Source organism: Myotis davidii, unplaced genomic scaffold (genome assembly GCF_000327345.1).
Source record: "Myotis davidii unplaced genomic scaffold, ASM32734v1 scaffold317, whole genome shotgun sequence".
NCBI classification, from domain to species: Eukaryota; Metazoa; Chordata; class Mammalia; order Chiroptera; family Vespertilionidae; genus Myotis; species Myotis davidii.
In genome coordinates, this window is record NW_006288994.1 from 1,466,849 (window position 1) to 1,485,318 (window position 18,470).

Consider the following 18,470-nt stretch of genomic DNA (forward strand, 5'->3'; position numbering starts at 1 on the left):
GCTCCGGCTCGCCCAGCTGTGTCCTCCGGCGCTGGATTCGCTTAGCTGCTCTGCAAGGATTCGGAGCCACTTCAGCCGCGTTTGAAAAGGTAGCAGCGCCGAGGTGCCTTTTCTTCCGTTCGTATTATTATTATTGTTGTTGTTATTGTGCAATAAGCTGTCGTTTTGGCTTGGAGGGTCGGAGAAGAACCCACGACCTCGTTACTGTGTTTAATCTAGGAATTTCAAGTGGGGTTTCTCGGAATTTAAATGTGGTTCACCGAGTTGGTAATCAAGGTGGCAGATCTTCCAACATAGACCCTTTCCGTTTTATGTAATGAGAGACCCAAAGAAGCTCGGGCTTTGCTGTGATGCATAATCTGTATTCATTCCCTCTCTCCTCTCTCTCTGTCTCTTTCGCTCGCTCTCTCGCTCTCCCCCTCTCTCCTTCTCTCCCCTTCTCCCCCTCTCCTCCTCTCCCTCTCTCCTTCATTTGTATCATTGGGAAACTCGTCCAGGGCCACTGAAAAGTCAGGAAAGGTTGAAATCGGATTTTCCACGGATTCCTACTTGCAACGTCAAATAATATCGGGAAACATCGCCACCAAACAAGTATGAGGATATTATTGTGGAGAAGCAATTAACCCCTCCCCAAACACAAGGCGCCCGGGGAAAGGTGAGGCCGGAAGGCAAGGAAGCCCTTTGGAGGAGAGCGGTCTGGGGAGCGGCTGCAGGTGGGGTCCCAGCCCCCGAGCTTCAGTACCGGCGGGGATGGACAGCGTCTCCAGCCTGGGCTGCAGCCACCGGGACCGAACTGCGCCGCCGCGGCCCCTGCTGCTGTCCTTGCCTCCGCCAGCAGCGGGGCTGCCCGCTCCTCGCATGTAAAAGGCGGCGCCTCCCCATAACCCCTCGTCCCCCCCTCTCCATCTAAGTAGAGGAAAAACAACAACGCTTCTTACCCACCGGCTACAGCGACCATTCGGGGCTCGGAGGAGTGCTCTTGTTGCACAGATTCAACTCTCGGCAGCAACTTCAAAAATAATTTTCCGTGGGGGCCTGGGAGACATGCACACAGAGGAGTGAAGTCCAAGTTCTTTGAGGCTCTGGGAAGTCATGGGCTCTGCAGCGAGGATCGAGGTGCTCAAAGGCCCCCACTTTTTGGAATAAACAATGCTCACCAGAGGAGGCCCCTGTTTTTGGATATACTGGTAGCTTTGTGAGAGGAGGTTCCAGAACTATTCAGAATCCTACGTTAGAGAAACGAACAGGCATCTAATTCTTTCAGTGGGCAGGTAAGTGATAAGACTTTTTTTTTTCCTGCTTATTTACAATCTACTTTTTCAAGAATTTCGCAGAAAGGTATATACAGTATTATTTTTCCTTGTGGATGAAGTAGATAAACAATTTGATTTTTAAATAATTGTTCCTGCATCATGGTCTTTGAAAATCTCTTGCCTAATAACCTAGTTGAATATTTTTATGGTTGAATATTTTATTTCTCTGAAGTCCCTTATATGACAAGACTATTAAAGAATTTATATTGGGTTATATAATTACAGTAAAGCCTTTCTTGTGTATTTTTTATATTCCTGGCCTAACATACTTTTAAATTTATGTATGTCTTGGTTTTCCAAAATCTGGACTTTCATTAAGAGGGTTTTTTTTTTAATCTTGTCTGTGTTACATAGTCTGAAAAATTCAAAAAGTGTCAAGTAGAGATTGTTGAACCACTCCGTCTATTATTTTTTAGATGATTATAATTTGCCAGACCATGCACAGGAACAAACGCATGTATGCATACACACCTGATTCCTCTTTCCACCTGAACACCCAAGTACTAGTATACCTACACCTGTAGAATCTTAACTAAAAAATACACACATTTTTACTTAGTGTGGTCTTTCCTGCCTTTCAAAGCTTAAGACTGCTTGCTCAAAATTTGCCAGAAAGCAGAAAGTGAGAAGCTTCAATGTGCCTTTTAAAAATATATATATATTTTTTACATATATATATATAGGGAGAGGAAGAGAGAGGTGGAAATATCAGTGATGAAAGAGAAACATTGATCGGCTGCCTCCTTATGAACAGAAATACATATCTATCAACAAGTGAATCTAAAAATCAAGTGAATAAAAAATCTGATAACAGAGTAAACTGGTGAATATAATAGAACCAGGGGCATGGAAAGGAAGCGGACTGACAATTCTTGGGGGGAAAGGGGTTTGATTGGCTGCCTCCAGCAACCCCTACTGGGGTTCAGGCCAGCAACTCCGGCATGTGCCCTTTTCCAGAATCAAACCCAGGACCCTTCAGTCTGCAGGCTGACACTTTATCCACAGAGCCAAACCAGCTAGGGCTTTAGTGTGCCTTTTTGGAGAGTTGGGTTTTTATAGCATTCTGACTTAGTTCTATAAAATAAACCTGTCACTAAAATCCAGAAACGTGATAGAGGAAAATAGGTTCTTAACAGACCATAAACTTTAAAGTGTTCATTAAATCTGTTTTTGTTGATTCTGATTTCTGGAGTCTTCCCCTAGAGCTTTAAAACTACCATCTTTCATAGTGACCTTGATAAGCATTCGGCTTTAATAAAAAGGGCTCATTTAGGTAAGGGAAGTTACACAGATTTATAGCCTTCGCCAGACACTTCACTAAGGGCTCCATCCATTCTAGTGCACACATTCAGTCCTGTGGAGAGTGCTGACTTGCAAGGCTGGACTTTGACAATCATGGAAGCACATATGATGCTATATGCATAACCAACACTGTGGAAAGAGTTTGCCCTTGTGAAAAACTACAGTTCCTTAGTTTTTTCTTTTAATTTGTAGGTCACAGCTAGACGATAATGAAGTACTCCTAATACATACCCATACATACATACCTTCCTTCTCAGTTTCAGCACAAAAATCCTGAGCCAGGAAAGATGGTATTTGTTGGTAGGTTGATGGACCCTTGTTTTGAATTGGCCGAGAGTAGCAATTACACTCGGAGGGAAGAAAACCCTTCTTCACTGGCGCTTACCATTGACCATGAGCCTGCTTGTTTAGCAGAAAGGGAGCCGGGACGTCTGTGTCATTGAGCTGTTTGGGGACTGTATTGCTGTTTATAGGTCAGAAATGACCATCGCCTTAGCCAGTCTGGCTCAGTGGAAAGAGCATCGGCCTGCAGACTGAAGGGTTCCAGGTTCGATTCCAGTCAAGGACACATGCCCGGGTTGCAGGCTCAATCCCCAGGGAGGGGCCATGAGGGAGGCAACCGATCAATGATTCTCTCTCATCATTGATGTTTCTATCTTTCTCTCCTTCTTCCTTCCTCTCTGAAATAAATAAAAATGAAAATAAAAAAGAGAAATGACCATCATCTGAGGATTTGGATTCCTTCCTAGGAGACCTACGATGTGCTCCTAACACAACATGATTTTTTTTTTCTAACCCGAGAGATGTGAAAATGAAACTGCCTCATGAAATAATTAATGATGCTTTAAGAGACGTATGGTGTATTGTTAGACCGATATTTTGGTCGTCAATTAACATAGACTCTCGTGGCTGGCACCTTGTAAAAATGAAAGCAGAAAATGAATTCTAGGAAGCATCCTGTGGGTATGTGGCCACAGTTACCCTCTAGTGGTACAGAGGGCAGGCTCCCCCGATGTGCGTGTGAAACAGCACGAAGTAAAAGTTATCTTTGCCTAAATCCTTTGGAGATTTAATCATAGAAAGTAATAACTCGAATTCACCCTTCCAAGCTCAGGCAAAGTGCACGGAAGCTCATAACAATCATTATCTTTGCAGAAATGCCATTACCATCGAGATAGAGTTTGGTAAATCAATTTAATGCCCACCTAGATGCTAATCTCTAAGTGCTTCCTCCCCAGGAAGAGTGGGTGTTAATGTTAGCAAACCTTTCTTTGCACACAATCACTTGTGTTTAAAGTTAAATCAGTGCTTTATTCCAGGATATTCAGATCCCAGAAACTGCTTGATAGTTATTGTGGCCCAGTAGGGAAAACGGACCATTGAGGTCTGCAGAGAACTAGACACAGTAGTTCAGCATCCCCTCCCCGGGTGAGGGCAGTGGTGGTGCTGACACTGCTTTGTTGGTCAGAGGTTGTTGACCTTTGCTTACACTTGAGACGCAAAGGAGAAAGGTGACATAGGATTGCATAAACAGGAAATGTAGAGTGTATATAGGACCAGAGGATAATCAGAAATGAGCCCTGGGATCCGTCCAATTGCTTTTATTTATTTATTTTTTGACAAGAAATGGTGTGCGGCAAGTGGGACAGGGAGTTCTGGCCTGAATCTTTAAGTTATAAAATATTATAAAAACAACCTCTTTTTTTAACATTTTGTGTAGATCATCTGAATATTAACTGGATATTTCTAATGTCATTACTGAGGCCTACAGATCATATTGGATTTCAATGTCCAGAGTTTGCCTTAGAAATTTTGGGGTGATTTGAATCAAGGTATGTGTATATCAAAAAATATAAAAGTATGAGACGATAATTACTAGAATTGAAGAAGGCCCTCAGTAACTGACTTTTATTTTTATGTCATTTTAAAGATGTAAATTACTCACCCAATTCTAACGAGCAAGGTAAAAGCTACTAGTGAAGAAGAGCGTGTTGTAACCTGGAAATGATTTTTATAGTCGTCTCGGCTCCCCAGAACCCTGTACAATGATGAGTCATAGAATAGCACTCAAATGCTATTCTTATTTACTATTTTCTTCTTGTTTAGAGCTCCCCAGAACCCTGTACAATGAGTCATAGAATAGCACTCAAGTGCTATTCTTATTTACTATTTTCTTCTTGTTTAGTGAAGGTGAATGAGTTATACAGGGAGTGTGCTCAAAGAGACAACATGCTGTGGTGTAAAATATGTTACCTGTCATGATGTAGCAGAACGAGTGCTGTTTGACAGTCCAGACATTAGGATTCTTGAATGCTTGTCATTAGATCTTAGGCAAGTCACTGGACCCAATAAACTTAACTTTTCTTCTGTAAAAGGGGATGCTGTCCATACGGATTAAGGTACAATTCTCATATGACATCTAGATCTTTGTGGGATGAATGCGTGAATGCCTACTGTGTGAAATATTGGAAAGTCCCAATAGAATGCTTTTGAAAGTGTTTTGGAAACGGAAGTGCTAGATCTTTAAGTTATAAGTAATCTTTAGTAGCATTCATTTATTCCCTCATCAAAAACCTCCCTACTGATTACAATATGTGGGCATGCCTCTTCTATTTAAGAACTCTCAGTATAGATAATATGTTTTCTGTGCTGATTCGGCATCAATTTTCTTATGTCTCTTAATGGATTACATATTTTAATGCAGGTAGAAGCTGGTTTAAGAATATTTATTATTGCCCACCGGTGTGGCTCAGTGGTTGAGCGTCAGCCTATGAACCAGGAGGCCACGGTTTGATTTCCCGTAAGGGCACATGCCTGGGTTGCAGGCTTAATCCCCAGTAGGGGGCTTGCAGGAGGCAGCCAATCAATGATTCGCTCTCTCTCTCCTTCTCCCTTCTTCTCTTCCCACCAGTTACATCATTTTGGGGAATACTGTCAAAAATACTGACAACTGCTAAAAATTTTAAAAGAAATTGTTGTGAGAAATAAGCAACTCTATTACACACACTTTAATTATTTGTGTGAAAATTAAATTTCTTGAAATTTTATCCAAATTTTATTTTTCTGAACTTGTTTTCTTGCACATGCATAAAAGAAGTATAATCATAGAATAATCGATTGAATGAAGCCTAGAAATCATTTACATTATTCACACAAGCATTGAAAACCCCCAATAGGCTATTTTTTCCCCCTGAACAGAATTAACAAATCTCAAAATGAATGCAGTTTCTTCTCTCATTGTGTAGTTCCGGAATATTTTCATAAGAACTTTACTTCAGTGTGCTTAGCTGGGCCAAATCATTATGCTTTTACAGGTTTATCAAGGATACTTATTAAGAGATTGAACCCTAGGAGTAAGATGGCACTCAAATAGAAGTTCTGAGCATCAATCTAAAACTATAACTATTCTTAATGAACACAAAGGCTAAACACTTGGAACAAGGCTGACATGTGGCCAAAAAAATATTTGGCATCTGATGAATTACTTCGCATTTCTTTTTGTAAAGAATAAAAGCTTTCTGGCTTCTAACAAAGAGTTTGTGAGTGTATGGCAGTATTTTGAACAAGGAGATCATTTATAAATGCAGTCTTTATATTTAGAAAATGATTACGGGATGCAGCTGCAGGTTTTAATGACTTTTAATAAAGCACGTTATAAAGTGAGTTAGCAATGAATGTTTAACAGATGATGCTAATTAAACACATTACAGAACATCATTACATCTACATGTTAAATTGTTAAAGCAATATACATGTTCCTATAATACCAGGGGTTTTGAAATTTTCGAGGGTATTTTGAAAGGAAGTTCAAGGCAGGTTAAATTTTAATGAATGGGATTAGTGTATCTACTAGCTCCGGGAAACCAATAAAATTTTATTTATTTAAGTAATAAAGAAGCTGGAAGCTCTTTAAATTTCTACAGTATATAGAATTATAAAACAAGATTCATGTATTAACATATGAAGATACATTTCAACCATTTTCAATTCTTAAGTCTTTCATAAATAAAAGTGAATTTTACTTTGTAGAAAAAAATAGTTTGTTAGAAATAATCTGAGTTCAATACTTGCTTTGCTGGCATTGCCAGAACTCAGTCATAAACTAAATTTCCAGTCAAGTGGTCAGAATACTGATGAACAGAAGCAAACACAACTCATAACTCACCTTGTCTGTTTGTATAAGTAGGCTACGTCAGCATGCAGAATGATACAGTTTAGATTACTCTCCCCCCTCCCTCCAGTATAAATTACTTTTAAAGACTAAGCTTGGTCTCTGATCTTAAGAAGGTTGGTGTCTATTAAGACAAAGCAAGGATATTTAGAATCGCAAGGTAGAGTTGGAAATGTAGTCACAGATTATCAGGTTAGGAAATTGACTCTGAGAAAATTTCTGAAATTTGTTAAAAGATTCAAATTTAGTTTATGACTGAGTTGAAATAGAGCTGTAAATTATGGTTTAATCAGTGATGATACTCCAAGAACAGTAAAGGATAACTGAATACTGTTCAATGAATATCTCTTTATGGATCCATAGTTCAGGGTAAACTAATAACCTAGGATGTGGAGAAGTGTTGAGTAATAGACTCAAAAGAAGTTGCAGAGATTCTTTATTTTTTTAAAAAATATGTATGTTTATTTGTCGATAGTACTACAGATGTCTCCATTTCCCCTCCCCGCATTGACCTCCTACCTCCCTCCCCCCCCCCCATTTTCCTTCCCACCTCCCTCGTGGGTCAGGGTTCCGGAACTGGAAGCAGAGCCGCACACAAATGAAAGAGAAGACAAGAGATAATTTGGAAATATTGGGGGACCAGGCTGGCAAGTCCAGCTCAAGGTGAAGGACTTCCACCCGTGCTCAGGCCTCACCAAGCTTTTATTGATTCTGGGATGCACCCATAGCATAGCCCTTAGGCAGGTGACCCCCTGCAACAGGCAGACTAGCCCATCAGCAAGGATTTCCATAATAATAAATGGGGGAGTAGTTTCAGCTACCACTGTCTGGACAAACAGAGGTGGCACCTAGCTCAGACCTTTGCTAGGGCTTCAAAGGCACCCAGCCTTGGGGAGGGGGGGTGGCGGGGGGGGGGGTTCTCTGTCTATGTTTATCAGATAATGAAGGCAATAAACAGTTTCCCACAGAGAAGGTAGAGAAGTGGTAAGTTCTAAGTCTTCCAGAATTTCAAGCAAATGAGATTGAATGTCCATCGTAGATGCAGCTAGGGATAACAAGGTTGTTGTTGTTGTTTTTTAACTTTGTATTTGTTTTTAAATATAGACTCAAAAGAAGTTGCAGAGATTCTTTATTTTTTTAAAAAATATGTATGTTTATTTGTCGATAGTACTACAGATGTCTCCATTCCCCCTCCCCGCATTGACCTCCTACCTCCCCCCCCCCGCCCCACCGACCTCCTACCTCCCTCCCCCCGCCCCACCCCCCCTCAGGCCGACTGCACTAACAGGAAGCCTTCACTCAACCTCCCCAATGGTAACATCTTACATAATTATCGTACAGCAACATAACCAGGAATTTCTATTGGCACATTGTCAAATAGATTATATATCTTACTAAGAGTTCTTCAGTTTTTTAAAAAAATGTATCTTATTGATATTTTGCAGAGAGGAAGGGAGAGGGATAGAGAGTTAGAAACATCCATCAGCTGCCTCCTGCACACCTCCTACTGAGGATGTGCCTGCAACCAAGGTACATGCCTTGACCAGAATCGAACCTGGGACCTTTCAGTCTGCAGGCCGGCACTCTATCCACTGAGCCAAACCAGTTAGGACAGAGTTCTTCAGTTTTTATCTGAAGTTATATGTGTATGGCATTTTATGTACTTTATGCCATGTATACATTTGCCATCACAATTAAGATAGAGAATAATTTTATCACCACAATAGACTTCCTTGTTCTGACTCTTAATAGTGTGGTCTACTCCCCAATTTCCTGGAAAACACAAATCTATTCTCCATCTCTAGAGTTCTGTTATTTTGAGATTGTTCTTTAAACAGATTCATACAGTATATAATCTTTTGAGATTGTCTTTTGTTTTTCCATACAACACAAGGCCTTTGAGACACATCAACATTGTTGCATGTGCCAGAAGGTTATTTTCATTGTTAAACAGTATTGCATGATGTGACTGTACTGTTTTCTAAGAATTAAGGCAAAAGTTTAAACAATTCAATAAAGCTCCCACACAATTATTGATTTTTCTAAGAAGACATTTTAGTTAATGCTCTGGCCGGGAATTGAACCGTGACCTCCTGGTTCATAGGTCAACACTCAACCACTGAGCCACGCCGTCTGGGCTGTTGAGCACCTTTTGATGGTTATTGGCTTCTTCAGATAAATGTCTATAAATTTGGGAGTGGGGGGGCCTTTTTAAGTAGGATGTTTGTCTTTTTGTTAATGAGTTGTAAGAGTCCTCAATAAATTTTGTGTACTAGAACTTTATCAGATACATGATTTGAAAATATCTTCTTCCATTATATGGGTTGTTTATTTTGTGTGTGTATTTTCCTCATTTTGTTGTTGATAATGTCCTCTGAAGCACAAAAAATTTTGAATAAAGTCCAATTTATCTATTGTATGTTTTTTTTGTTGTTGTTGCATGTGATGTTGGTGCCATAAATAAGAGACCACTGCCTAACCCAAGATAACAAGATTCCTATCTATGTTTTGCTCCATTAGTTTTACAGTTTTCGTTCTTACATTTAGGTATTTGATCTATTTTGAGAAAATTTCTGTATATGCGGTGTTGTACGGGCCACTGTCATTCTTCCTCATGTAGATAACTTGTTGTCCCAGCACCATTCCTTGAAGAAAATATTCTTTTGTCATTTAATCATCTTGGCACGTTGTTTAAAATCATTGGCCATAGAATGTAAGGATTTGTCTTGATGCTGTCCATTTTATTCATTGATCTAGATGTCTGTTCTCATCCCATTACTAAACAGTTTTATCACTGCATTTTGAAATGGGAAAGTATGGGGGCCATTAACAGAGCTGGTCCAAGCTAAGATTCAAACTCACGAGAGAAGGTTTATTCAGCAAGCAAAGCAAAAGCACCCTTGCAAGAAAGTTTTGAGTGGGAGGCTCTGCCTTTGAGTGTGGGCTAGGGTCCTTTTAACCCCTTGTTGCGGGGGGAGGGAGTCCCTGCTTTCTTCTTTGAGCTGACCTAAGCAGCAAACTTTAAGCAGCCAAAGTGGAATCCCCTGTGGGCAAGGGGAGCAGAAAAGAGAAACATGTTAAATGTACATTTTGTTGTTGTTGTTAATCTTTACCCGAGGATATTTTTCCATTGATTTTTAGAGAGTGGAAGGGAAGCAGGGGAGTCGGGGGTGGGGGAGGGAAATCCATAATGGATGTAAGAGAGACACATCAATAGGTTGCCTTCCACACAAGCGTCCCAACCAGGGCTGGAATGGAACCTGCAACCTTGGTACGTGCCCTTGACCAGAATTGAACCCAGGACCCTTCAGTTGCTGGCCAATAATCTTTCCCCTGAGCCAAACTGGCCAGGGCCAAGTGTTCAGTATCTTGATTTTGGTGAGAGTTTTAAATTGTACCCTTTAAATATGTGCACTGTGTTATATATCAATTAGCTTCACTAGAGCTGTTATAAAAATTAATTCCATTTGCTTCTCTGTACTTTTTAGAGATGAGACTACCAGAGGATTTAAAATAACCTATGTGGCTAGTATTGCATTTCTATTTGAAAATCCTGATCTAGATCTAACTGCCATTTTTCAGGAAGCATGGAGGACAAAAATAAGTTAGCACAACTAGGATTCGATCATCTGTATTCAGAACGGGGAGCATTTAGGACAATGACTAGGCTTTTTCCAGAAGCATATGGCAAGAGAAACTATAATTACAAAGGCACATAAGAAAAATAGCAACCCAGTGCAACATGTGACTTTCTTTGATTTTACCATTCTCTTTGTTTAGCTCTCTTGAAGACACTGTGTTCTCTCTCTCCCCACCTTCTTTTAGTACCTCCCTCTCTCATTTTAGTTTCCTCTATGAAACATTACTCCAGTCAGACCCAGGAGCTTGTAATTTGGGTAGAGTCACTGGCTTTGTTTCCCGGCCTCCTGTGTCATACTCTATCAGTAAAGTCTGAAATTCTGCCTTGAGTTTACCTCTGCCTTTGCCTTCTCCCCTCCAAGGCGATGCTAGCAGCCTCCTAATTGGTCCCCTGACTTCTTTTCTACCCATGACATTCTTAGGTTTATTTTTCAAAACACAAATCCCAGTCTTTTCAGGCCCTTAACGACTCACCTTGGTTGGCTGTTCATAACCGACAGGCTAACTCCTTGGCATCCTGTGCCACACTGTTTGCAAGCTGAGCCCGTCTGGCTCTACAATCTTATGTATAATCATTCCCCATGATATGTTCCAAAGCCACAATATCAACTCAGCATGCGCTAAGCACTTTGCATGTCATATCTAATTTCATCTGTATGAGAATCCTGAAAGGTAGGTGATTATAATCTCCATTTTATACATGGAGAAACATGACACGTGTTTATTAAATTGGATACTCAAGATGAAAATCTTGGCTACATAGTCAGGATTCACATGAACTGCTGTGCTAATCTGCCAGTCCCTAACATTTAATGGAATTCCTCCCTCTCATTCTCCCTTCCTTCTGTTCCGCTCTTGGACTTCATGACAGGAAATTAATTCATGATACTACTTCCTACCAGTCAGTATCCCGACAGGAAACCAGATCACTGAAATAGGTAATTTGAAGAAAGTTTAAGAAAAAAATCTTATATACAAAGTCTGGGTGAGATATGGAAAAACAGCAAGAACTTGTAGTTTCCCACTGGAAGGCCTCTGAAGGGGCAGGCTGTAGATGGGAGCACTCACCTTGTCCCAGAGATGGTGATTTTATGCAGAGAGCTGCCTGCCAGGACTGTGTGTCCCCAGAGAGGAATATAGCCACCCCACAGACTTCGTAATAAGGGCACATGAGATATTTGAGGTATTTCTTAAACCTTAACTCTCAAGCTACTCAACAATTACTTTCTTATTCCTCAATCATCTACTGAATAGTTTAGTTTGAGTGTTGTACTTGAGTCTCCTTAAGTACTCCTTATAGTTTTGGTTCGAATGCCCTCCATCTCCTCTAACAGCTGTAATTTGGTAAAACCCCATTTTGTTAAAAATTTTCCTCCCTCTAGATTTTTATTGGATTCTGCTATTCATGATAGGCTCTTAAAGCTCAGTTCTGCCTGTTAAGCAAAACCAATAAAAATGATGGAGCTCCTCTAGGCCAGAAGGTTGTCAGTCTTTTGTTGAAACATTAAAGAAGCCATTGTCTGCACAGTTGCCTTAACTACAAATTCTGAAGTACTCCCAGGCTCAGGGGATAGAGGAGACCATTTCATTAAAAGTCCCAGAGCCTCCCCTAGCCGGTTTGGTTCAGTGGATAGAGCATAGGCCTGCAGACTTAGGGTCCCAGGTTCCATTCCTGTCAAGGGCACATGCCCAGGTGGCAGGCTCAATCCCCAGTAGGGGGCTTGCAATGATTCTCATTATTGATGTTTCTCTCTCTCCCTCTCTCTTCCTCTCTGAAATCAATAAAAATATATGTAAAGCTGAAAAAAAAGAAGTTCCAGTGCCTCTGAGATCCATACTCTCCACATTATAAGTGGACTGATTCTCACTCCTTGGCTTTCACTCTCTGGTCCCAAAGCTTTCCCAGGCCAGGTAGAAAAAAAATCCCACCCTTGTCCTTATTCCAGGCGCCGTTAACATTTAAAGCCACAGTCTCTAGGTCTGATGCTTTTAGAAGCTGCTCTTCCTAGGACAGGGCTGGGGGTTGGTTTGTGGTTGGTGAGGAAGCCAGTTGGCATGCTATTCACTGGAGTTGCTAATGAGTCCTTTGAAATGGTAGGACACATTTATATGAAAATAGATCCAGAATCAATGTCATCATTGCCCTAGCTTGTTTGGCTCAGTGGATAGAGCGTCGGCCTGTCGACTGAAGGGTCCCAGATTCGATTCTGTTCAGGGGCACATGCCTGGGTTGCGGGCTCGTTCCCTAGTAGGGGGCATGCAGGAGGCCGCCAATCAATAATTCTCTCTCATCGATGTTTCTCTCTCTCCCTCTCCCTTCCTCTCTGAAACCAATAAAAATGTATTTTTAAAAAAATCACCCTAACCGGTTCGACTCAGTGGATAGAGTGTTGGCCTGCAGACGGAAGGGTCCCAGGTTCAATTCTGGTCAAGGGCATGTTCCTTGGTTGCGGGCACATCCCCAGTGGGAAGTGTGCAGGAGGCAGCTGATCGATGTTTCTCTCTCATCAATGTTTCTAACTCTCTATCCCTCTCCCTTCCTCTCTGTAAAAAAATCAATAAAATATATTTTTTAAAAAAGTGGGTTTATAAAAAAATAAAAAAGAATCAATGTCACCATGCTGTGGGGGAGGGGAAGGAAGGTACTGTCAAACTATTTCCACACGCAACAAGGGTGACTTACAGCTTAACTGCAAATTAATAATGAATACTCAATCCTTAAAAAAAACAAAAGAAACTCAATCCTGTGTGTTGGATTAAATGTAACTCAGCCCTTATGCCTAATCTGTAATTCCCTGGTCTTCCTAAGAGAAGACCACTGCCTTTTTCTTTTCTTATGGGCATGAAGCTCACCTCATGAGATCTTAATTGTTATTTAGTTATTGTATGAATCCATGTGGTATCAGTTGGGACAAACATTCAGTTTTTTTAAAAAAAATGAGCATTACACGTAACAGATGGACTTATTGGATGTCTATGATTTTTGTGTTTTTCAGTTGTGACAAGGAGATCTAAATTGAATATACTCATAGGTAACTTGTATAGTCTAAGAACGCCATAGTTCCAAAAGCTTGAGGGTGTACTTGTTAATGTACCCATTTGGGTTAATTGAGCTATCTTATTCTACTAATGTTTTTATGGGTATAATTATCACTGATGTAATCATTAATTCTCAAGCATGTTTTAGTTACTATGGGAACATGTGACCTTGAATGAAAGTTCAGAGGACAACTAGTGTCATTAAATATTTATGACTGTTCCTCTCTAAGTAAATCTTAAGTGTTAGCTGCTTCACTTCTATTAAAGCTAAAGTTAAACATATTACTGACCATCTGAAATGTCCCATACATATAATGGGTAAAATACACAACTTATTTCCAGTTTAAATCATAATTGTAAAGGCTTTGACAAGTGCTGTTTGCATTGAATATACTATTTCTCTTTCAGTTTCTACTGGCACTAAAATTTAGGCTATTCACCTTTTTCTTTTTCAAATGAAGTCAGGAATTCAGGGGCAATGCTATTTTTATTTTATTATTATTATTTTTTTTTTGCCAACCAAGTAAAAGACAACTTATTAATATCTCAGTATTTGTTTCATGAAAAGGATATATTTTTCTTTCTCAAAATGATAAATTTAGTCATGAAGTAAGTGTCTGGGCAGCTGGTTTTGATTGGCATGTAGAAAACTGTCAAGTTTCACCTTCACCATCTGCCAAATGTAGGCTATACTAACTGCTCCCTAGGTTTCCTTCATTTCTCAAAGCTCTGAGATGTGAATTTCTCCCAGAATTGCAAAAAGTACTGTCACTGTTTTAAAACTACATTTCTTCCCTTACAAGGTGCTCATCTCACACTTTTTTCCCAGTTTAAAATGATATAAATCTGCTCTCTAGACAATACCAAAGCTATTTTTCTTTAGTTATTCATAAAACCCTTATCATCTTAGCGTTGGCAGGTAATATTGACTTTATTCCAACACTTTCATTCTTGGGGACAGTGAAATTTGGACCAAGAAAGATATGTCTTTGCTCTAATTTTACACAGTAATTAGTGGTCAAAGTAAGAATGAAAATTAGGTTTGCTGACATCTAATTCATCATACTATTATGGCACAGCAAATACTTCAAAGATGAAAGCAGTGAAGTTTTACCAGTGAAAGCAAATATAATAAGTGAGCTTAGAAATAAAAAAACGAAGTGTCATTAACTGAATGCTTACTATACCCAGGTGTTGTTTTGTTTTTTAATATATTTTATTGATTTTTTACAGAGAGGAAGGGAGAGGGATAGAGAGTTAGAAACATCCATGAGAAACATCCATCAGCTGCCTCCTGCATACCCCCTACTGGGGATGTGCCCGCAACCCGGGTACATGCCCTTGACCGGAATTGAACCTGGGACCCTTCATTCTGCAGGCCGATGCTCTATCCACTGAGCCAAACTGGTTAGGGCTATACCCAGGTTTTAAATAACAAATCTAAATGAGTCCTCGGAACCCCATTTTACTTTGATACTACTGAAGCACAGAGAGAGTATACCATGGCCATGGTCACATGATCAGGAAGTGGCAACACTATTATTAGAAAGTGTAAATCTTTTTAATACCCATTGAATTATTTGAGAGACAATCTGTGAACATAGAGAGTGGCAAGTGCAGTCACCAGTATATATATATATATATATGCATGAAAAAAATATATAGAGAGAACAGACATAGCCCCTCTTTTCACAGGGCATCTGAAGAAAGACAGTAACCAGAGCATGAGAAATTCTATAAGAGAAACACTTTGGTACTATTATATCCAATAATGCAAATGTCTGAGGAGAATGTGAGAGGACCTCCTTTGGGATGAAAATGGAAGAGAAGGAATCAGTTCAGTACAAAGCAGTGGCAGAGGCATTCCACCCAGGAGAAAGTATTCACACCTCATTGTGGAAATGGGAGAAGATCTTGGCCTGTTCAACAAATCAGAGTAAGCTGGAGCTTAAGAATGAGGTACCATAGTTCAGAATAAGGTGGAGAGTTAGGCAGGTGAGTGGCATGATATGCCCTTTGTTGTTATTGTTGTTATGTTTATTAATGAATATCAAGGGACACTTGAAAGAACGAGGCACAGTTTGATGCCAGTGTAGTGGTCTAGGTCACACACTATGTGGCTTGAATGAGGATCATAAAACTTATGTTTAGACAGATTTGGAATGTGTTACTGAGTTGAATTTATAGGACCTGTTGATAGATTTTATTTGATGGGTGATAATAAAGAATGAATCAAGGAGATGCTCCTAGGTTCTTTACTTGGCCAACTAGATGGGTGGGTCCAATTTACTGAATGGAGGTAATTTGGTTAGAAATAAGTTTTGGACGGTGGGGTAGGTGGAAATCAAGTGTTCAGTATCAAGCATGTTCATGTTGATGAAATTGTTACCTGCCAGATAGAGCTGCCAATAAGTAAGTGGCTATCAAAATCTGGAGCTCAGAGCAGTCTGAATTGGTTGTGTACGTTTAGAAGGTTCTAGATGAGAGTTAGAGTCATGAGAATGAATGAAACCAAGAGAGCCAATGAGAAGGAAGGCTAGGAAAGAGCTTGAAAAACTCCAACATGCAGAAGGAAGATAGAGAAGACTCTATCTGTCAGGGTTCCAACAGGAAACAATGGCATGCCAAATTAGGAGGATTTACACTGAAAAGGACTAATCACCAATAGGTCACACCAGTCCTCATCCATGGGGACAACAGGCCTGCTAACGGGGAATGCAGCTTACCCTGTAGGGATTCAGTCAGTCCGAGGAGACCTCTGGGAGGCAAGCAGAGGATAAATGCCCTGTCCTTGTTCTTGGGCCTCCCTTCCTCCTATCGCCCATGCCTACTGCCTACTTTCTAAATCAACTCAGAAGCTAGAGAGCCCGAGAGGCTGCTGGTGTAACGACATTAGGTCAGAGGGACAACATGGACAGAGATGGGGAGTGGTCTGCAGGCGTGATCAGAAGATGCCTCGCACAGAGAGCAACGTGTTTTAAATCTAGAATTTGGAGCTCCTGCTCTTTCTTCTTATTTATAATGGCATGTAAATACAAAGGAAATAGAGAAGATATCTGTTTTATTATCTCCCCAGGGTCTGATGAGAATTAAATTACTTTAGAAATTGGAAATCACCTTGAAAAATTTCAAGCCTTATATAGTCATTAGTATTGTTATCGCTGATGTCAGGTCTCCCATAGAGTGAAGAAATACATGGCTTTGGTCAGAAAAACAAATACAATTTTGTGGAGGCTCAGTTCATTTCCTAGAAAGCCAGAATCCTATAAAAATGAATATTACAACGATGTGTAAGAAAAGTATGAAATTATTTTATGTAGCAACTCTAACCTGCTGCTTTTTTCTCCTCATTCCTTATTTATAGTTACGTCTCTTATATTTGTAATAAAAATTCCCTGTGATTAAAAATAAACAGAACTGCAAGTATCAGAATGTACTTCACCATATTTCTTTAGTGAAGCAAGTTGAGACTTGAAATTATCTGTTATGTTTTCTGTTACAATCAAAATGTAGATGAAGAAGATATGATTATACATGTAATGAGAGTGGTTTGCATAGACGTAATTGTAATAATTTAACATCTGTTTTCATGTTATCTTCATTTCCCTAATAATTGGCAACTAGTTGGGTAATTTGTAGAGGAAACCAAAGCAGAGAGAGAATTCCACATGACCAGAAAGTAAAATTTAAATAATGTCTATTGTCTTACAATGTGGTACTTAAATTAGCACAGACCACATTCAGACAGATGTAAAATAGCTAGATGGTTCATACCTTTGATTAGTAACTATAGGTCAAACATAAAAATTGCTAACAGCTCTCTTTAACAGAAATTATTTGAGACTATAATGCCTAGTAAGTATCATTAAGCTAATTTGTAAGTGGTGCTATTTAGAGGGAGAAAGGTGATCCAGTGTATATTTCCATAATTTTATTTTAAATTTTCACAGAGAAAAATAGAGCCAAAAGCAAAACTTGAAATAATTAGAATGCGTGTTTTCTCTCTTTTCTTTTTGTCTTTAATTTATGGTTTTAATAAAATCTGCCATTTTCTTGAAATTTTACATGGCACAGCCCTTCATTAAACCAGTAAACCTCCCTCCCTCTCATGAAATATCTAGCCAGAGAACAAATGACAAAGCTTATTTTTATTATTACAAGTTCAGAATAATTCTCAGAAATAAGACCAATGTATTACCATGAATGCTTTTTCTGCTTCCCTAAACACAGACAAAAGCCTACTGACTTATTAGTATGCAATATTCCTTTAAATAATATATTTGTTATTCACAGTTTACTTTAAAGAAATCAGAAAACTACAATATTTTTAGTTATTCAAGATCCATATATTGTAAATCCTTATGTACCCAGCATTCTGTTTAGCAGAAGTATTTATAAACTGGCATCTCTATATTTGGCAACGACAGTCATAACTCCAAAATGTGAACAAACTTAAAACATTTCCATGAGCATCAAAAGAATAATTATGCCTGGCATCATTGTAATATCAGGTATCCTATTTCTTAAAGATCCATCATCTTACATATGACATTAGTGAAACTACTCTCAGCTAGAATATTTGGTATAGTTCATTTTGCTTTAAGACCAAAGACTTTGTATAATATAGTTCAATGTATATTGTTATTTCAGAAACCTGTTGTAGGTCCTGATCAGACAAATAAGTGGTTTTTTCTAGCTAGTTTAATTTTTAAACTTAAATTGATTGCTAGAATATGTTCATACAGTAAAGTGATATTCCCTTTTAGCGTGTCCCCACTCTCTTTGGAGTGTGGTTCAGTGGCAGGCGAGTTTAATGTTGAGCTTAGTGTGTCTGTTGTCTGGATGGATGAGGTGAAGTGAGTCCCAGGGCTTTCACAAGTTCAAGTGCACAAGCAAGAATAAGGCTCTTAAAATTACAAATCAACAGGCAAAGCACACCCAGAAGCTTTTCCTCACTTATCTTTAGTGGGAAACGGATTCATGTGATTTATTCTTATACTCAGGAG

The 18,470-nt window shown here is 39.4% G+C and overlaps 1 protein-coding gene across 3 annotated transcripts in view; it reads left to right on the plus strand.

Annotated features, from left to right (window-relative positions):
* Window positions 1-30: 30 nt before the first annotated feature.
* The window catches only part of SNTG1 (syntrophin gamma 1), a 109,790-nt gene continuing 91,350 nt past the window's right edge, over window positions 31-18,470 (plus strand). For all 3 annotated transcript variants that reach the window (XM_006761206.2, XM_015562305.1, XM_015562304.1), the window contains exons 1-2: window positions 31-89; window positions 498-1,271. The gene's annotated coding sequence lies outside the window, so the exon portion shown is untranslated. The remainder of the gene's footprint in view (window positions 90-497; window positions 1,272-18,470) is intronic.